This window comes from Cupressus sempervirens, chromosome 3 (assembly GCF_028749045.1).
Source record: "Cupressus sempervirens isolate cs-2001-9-10 chromosome 3, ASM2874904v1, whole genome shotgun sequence".
In the NCBI taxonomy this organism is placed as follows: Eukaryota; Viridiplantae; Streptophyta; class Pinopsida; order Cupressales; family Cupressaceae; genus Cupressus; species Cupressus sempervirens.
Window position 1 is genome coordinate 775187936 of NC_143120.1, and position 6102 is coordinate 775194037.

At 35.8% G+C, this 6102-nt stretch overlaps 1 long non-coding RNA gene across 1 annotated transcript in view; it reads right to left on the bottom strand.

Moving 5' to 3' along the window:
- The window catches only part of LOC149569090 (uncharacterized), a 9425-nt gene extending 5395 nt beyond the window's left edge, over window positions 1-4030 (bottom strand). Inside the window, exon 1 of the long non-coding RNA XR_016361718.1 lies at window positions 3927-4030. This is a non-coding gene — a long non-coding RNA (uncharacterized LOC149569090). The remainder of the gene's footprint in view (window positions 1-3926) is intronic.
- Window positions 4031-6102: the final 2072 nt, after the last annotated feature.

Below are 6102 nucleotides of genomic sequence, written 5' to 3' on the forward strand. Positions count from 1 at the left end.
TATATAAGGTATTTAGAGGGAAGCAATGGCTAAAGGGGAAGGGAGATGGAAGAAATGTAGAAGGGGGAGTAGGGAGAGATAGAGGTCAATATAGAAAGAGGACAATTTAGGTCCAAAATAGAGGGGGAGAGAGAAGGGGATGATGGTAAGGCATGAGGTAGATATAGTGTGATGGATGAGAGATAAAGAAATGTGAGAGAGTTGTTGAGACTTTACTTTAATGATTAATAAACAAACTATGTATTATAAAACTTGAAGCCTTAATAACTCTCTAGCTCTTGATTTCCTCAAAGAAGTCCCAATATGACCTTTTCTCTATTACAAATAATTATCTAGCTTTAACAATAAAACCTATGCTAGCACTAATGCAAATGAAAACTCTAATTTCAATCCAAAATTTAATTTTAATTACTTGAACAAAAAACATACATTTTATTCATACTAATTATTATATATCTGGTGATTTTTATTTTATTTTTATTTTCAAAGGGAATCAATTACATTAAGCATATATTGAAGTGAACATATAAAATATAATATATTTAATTATTATTATTTTTTTTTAGAATAAAAACAATAATGTCTTTCATTCTTCTGTCATGAGTGCTACTGGCTTATATATATATATATATATATAATGAGCTGAGAGATATCCTTGTCGAGATGCCTATTTTCATTATCTCACTCAGTGCAATAGGCGCCTCAAGAAGTATATATCTCAGCTTATTATATATATATAATATAAGCTAGTTAGGGCATCAAATGGATGGAAATGATGATGGCGGAGGAATTGGAGAGAGAGAGAGAGAGAGAGAGAGAGAGAGATCAATTAGGGGGAGGGTGAGATGGAAAAAAGGGTGGGGAAAGATGAGGTAAATAGGGTCCAAAAAATATATTTAGATGTGATAAGGAGATAGGGAGAGAGGGGGGATGTGGGTGAGACATGAATTAGACATTTATGAGAGAGGGTGAGAGATAAAGAAACATGAAATAGATAGAGTAGACAGTATAACATGAGGGGACATCATGTGTGTGTGTGTGTGTGTGTGTGTGTGTGTGTGTGTGTGTGTGAGAGAGAGAGAGAGAGAGATGGGGAGAGACATTGAGGAGGGGACATATGTGTTAGAGAGTGAGAAAAGAGGATTATAGGGTAGGAAACATGAGGTTGTCATACATAGATAAATTGTGAGAAGTAAAGGGCCATGTGAGTGAGAGACCATGAGAAACATGTGGTATATATAGAGGGTGAATAGGTTAGGGGGATGACATTGTGAGAGGAGCGAGGGGGGAGAGTTAAAGAGTGTGATTAGGGAGAAAGAGAGGGAGAGAAGAAGGAGAGGATGAAAGACATGATATAGAGATAAATAGTAATTGGGGGACAAAATGGTAAGAGGGTGTGGGAAAAAAAGAGAAAGGCAAAAGAGGGGGAATAGATGAGGTAGAAAGAGACAATATAGTGGGAAAGAGAGATGAGGTGGAGAGAAAGAGAGTACTTAGGGAATAAAATAGATGTATTTGATGATGATAGGAGAGAGAGAGAGAGAGAGAGAGAGAGAGAGAGAGAGAGAGAGAGAGAGAGAGTGGGGGGGTAACATTTGGTGAGAGGAAGGAGTGGAAGAGAGTAATTAGAGATTAGGGGCAAGAGATAAAGAGAGAGAAGAGGGAGAGGGTTTGAGACACAAAATATATATGTGTGTTTGTGTGTGGTAATTACGAAGATGATATACTGAGAGGGGAATGGATATGAGAGAAAGATAGAGACATAAAGATACATGAGATAGGGAGTTTAGGAAATGACAAATGAGGGGATGAGAGAGAGAGAGAGAGTGTGTGTGTGTGTGTGTGTTTGTGAGAGATAAAGAGACACATGATCAATAGATGGTGTGAGACATGAGGTAGATATAGATGGTAAATAGGGAGCCAAGATTGTTTTTTTTTTTTTTTGTGTGTGTGTGTGTGTGTGTGTGTGTGTGTGTGTGTGTGTGTGTGAGAGAGAGAGAGATGGTGATTAGAGAGATATGGTAATTACCTAGAGGATATAGTGAGAGTGGGATGTATATGAGAGAAAGATAGTGAGACATAAAGATACATGAGACAGGGAAATAGAAAATGACAACATGAAGGGAGGAGGGAGGGAGAGAGAGAGAGAGAGAGAGAGAGAGAGAGATGTCTGAGATAAGGTGAGAAAAGAGGATAATAACGTAGCAGACATGAGGTCAACATAGATAGAGAGAGATAAAGAGACACGTGAGCAATAGATGGTGTGAGACACGACATTGATATAGATGGTAAATAGAAAGCCAATATTTTGTGTGTGTGTGTGTGTGTGTGTGTGTGTGTGTGTGTGTGTGTGTGTGTGTGTGTGTGTGTGAGAGAGAGAGAGAGATGGTGATTAGATGAAGGAGATGGTAAGATGTGGTGGGAAATAGGAGAAATGGAGTAGAGGAGAAAGAGAAAGAAACAAAATGGAGATATATATATATATGAAGTAGATAAACAATAGGATAATTTGAGAGAGAGAGAGAGAGAGAGAGAGAGAGAGAGAGAGAGAGAGAGTACTTTGTACTAGAGTAATTGGTATGGGAGACATATGAGGGAGAAAGAGAGAGAAGAGGTCCTAGAGGGTGGCACAAATGGGCTAGGGATATATGGTAATTAGGAGGAATAGATGGTGAGAGGGGGAGGGATATAAGAGAAAGAGGGAATAGAAGAGGGAATAGGGCATAGATGGGATTAATATAATAATTAGGGCATAGGATAGATGAACATGGTAATGAAGGAAGGAAGAGAGGACAATAGTGCAAAGTTGGGGGAGGAGGGACGGGGGGGTTAAGTAGGAGAACACATGCTAAGAGTAGGGTTGGGAGAGAGGGAAAGAGAGTAATTATGGGGTAAGATATATGTATGTATATGTTTAGGAAAGAGAAATGTGTGAGAGAGAGTAAGAGACATGATGTAAAGATATATAAGGTATTTAGGGGGAAGCAATGGCTAAAGGGGAAGGGAGATGGAAGAAATGTACAAGGGGGAGTAGGGAGAGATAGAGGTGAATATAGAAAGAGGACAATTTAAGCCCAAAATAGAGGGGGAGAGAGAAGGGGATGACGGTAAGGCATGAGGTAGATATAGTGTGATGGATGAGAGATAAAGAAATGTGAGAGAGTTGTTGAGACTTTACTTTAATGATTAAGAAACAAACTATGTATTATAAAACTTGAAACCTTAATAACTCTCTAGCTCTTGATTTGCTCAAGGAAGTCCCACTACGACCTTTGCTCTATTACAAATAATTATCTAACTTTAACGATATAACCTATGCTAACACTAATGCAAATGAAAACTTTAATTTCAATCCAAAATTTAATTTTAATTACTTGAATAAAAAACATACATTCTGTTCATGCTAATTATTATATATCTGGTGATTTTTTTTTTATTTTTTTTTTCAAAGGGAATCAATTTTACATTAAGCATATATATATATATATATATATATATATATATATATATATATATATATATATATATATATATATATATATATATATATATATATAAAGTCAAGAGATATCCTTCTCAAGGCACCTATTTTCATATTCTCACTCAGTGTAATAGGCGCCTCAAGAAGAATATCTCTTGACTTATTTTATATAAATATAATATATATATAAGCTAGTCAATATATCTATATAAAATTCAATTCTTAACTAATATTCTATTAAGAAGAGTTGGAATACTTAACATCCAATTTGCACATACATCAAACAAATCTTCTCTCCACTCTCTTTTAATTGCAATTGTATTTGAATTCATATTCTACTGAAAGTAGGCTACGAAATAGCTTACCAAAAAAAAAAAATTAATCAATAGCCTCAGTAAATAAATATATAGCAATGACAATCACAAAGGAATACCAGGAGCCTTACCTAAATTACTCAATTGGCCATGACCATGAACACACAAATGTCCTCCTGGCCCCTTTTACAGCTTTTTGCCTACAAACACAACGAAGAAAAGATTGAAAAATCTCCTGTGAATGCAATGCCACTTCAAGTAGTATATATATAGAAATCTAAAATAACAATTCTCTACTACTTATTCCACGTGTCGTCAGACAGCCCGTCCCATATACACCGACTGCTTTGTAGTGCATGTGATTGGTCCAGACATATTACATCATCCGAACTTATCTCTTTTTAAAATTTCTCAAATTGTTTGGAAAATATTAAATCAAATTGTATACTTTATGTCTCCTATCGTTGAGAAGAATGGTTGTGGGTAAAGATAAACTAGATAAGAGATTACTTTATAAATGGCAAAGATCAACTAGTGACAATGTTTGGACTTTATATAAACAAAAGACTTCAATAACTTAGCACCTCGCATTCAAAAAAAAATATTAATATAGTTTCCTGTAGAAATAATCTTTACCATGCCTTTGAATTATAATAATTAGCTACGGCATTTTCTATGGCCTACTTCACGTGCAAGATGACGACGTGGGTATATCTTTCTATAAGAAAAAGAGTTTTGAGTCGTTGGCCTCTTTATGCAGATTTGACATCTACGTACCTCATTAAGAAATATATTGCAAGCCTTCATATTGTGATGTGAATATCAGGATTTAACTGTGTGATTTTGAGTCAAACTCGATGACCCATGTTTCATGAGTAGTGATTCAACATGAATCCATCTCTCATGAGAATAAATGGAACACTTAGCACTCATTGGATCTAGGTGATGCTCACAGGGGTGAAGCACCGGGACTTCCCGGGAGGTCACCCATCCCAGTACTACTCCAGCCCGAGCGCGCTTAACTACAGAGTTTCCTCCACAGTTAAACCCAAAGCTTGCAACCCCATTTTCAAATGGGGTTGCAAGCTTTGGGTTTAACTGTGGAGGAAACTCTGTAGTTAAGCGCGCTCGGGCTGGAGTAGTACTGGGATGGGTGACCTCCCGGGAAGTCCCGGTGCTTCACCCCTGTGAGCATCACCTAGATCCAATGAGTGCTAAGTGTTCCATTTATTCTCATGAGAGATGGATTCATGTTGAATCACTACTCATGAAACATGGGTCATCGAGTTTGACTCAAAATCACACAGTTAAATCCTGATATTCACATCACAATTTGACTAGCTGTGGAAATCATCTCCTACTTATCAGCCTTCATATTGATTTTACCGAATGTATTTAGTCCAATCCAAATGATACTATTACGAAGAAGATTAAATTTCAAATGGTAGCCTTTTCATTGGCCTTTCCTTCCTTTTGTCAATACTTGTAGCTTTCTGTGGATAATTGAGCGGAGATTTTCATGCAGTGGTTGTTATAGAACGTCATTACCCCGTCATGATTGTGTAGAACCTTAGCATAGGGGTAAATTTTCCATATCATGTGCCTTTTCAAAGAAAGCTTCATTCTATTGTGATATTGCTATTAGGGTTTTCAAAGAAAGCTTCATTCTATTGCTAAGGTGACCTTGGTGTTTTTCATGGTCCTATTTATTTTTTACATGTCATCTCTAGCGGTTTATAATTTCCTTAAATTTTATGTGTGTTTCTATTCTTAAATTATAAGACAATATGTTGATGAAAATGTTTTGAAGTGTATGTAAAAGATAAATTATTTCTTTGGCAAAAATATTGTTAATGTGAATGTAGCATTTAACAATAAGATAATGTTAGTTAATTTAAAGTGAGATAATTTAATGTAGAGAAATCTATTCAAAAAAGAGACGCAAGTTCTTGCCTAATGCATAATGGTTGTAGCGGTGTAGATGAGTGAGAATAAGGTTAAATAGTTCTAAATTAACATTGTGAATGCATTAATTTTTGTCTAGAAATGCACTTGTGATCTGATAGGATGGCTCATATTTTGTTGTTAAATTCTCGTCCTAGAAATGCACTTGTGATCTGATAGGATGGCTCATATTTTGTTGTTGAGTTCTCGTGTTATATTATTATATCATTGGGCATTTAAGCCCAAGAATAAGAGGTCAAAGTCCCCAGTATGGCACTAAGTGCCTAATATCATACTACAATCAATACATATGTTTTAGACAAATTTGCAACTTCTACATTGACAACTTAAAATATGTGCAAT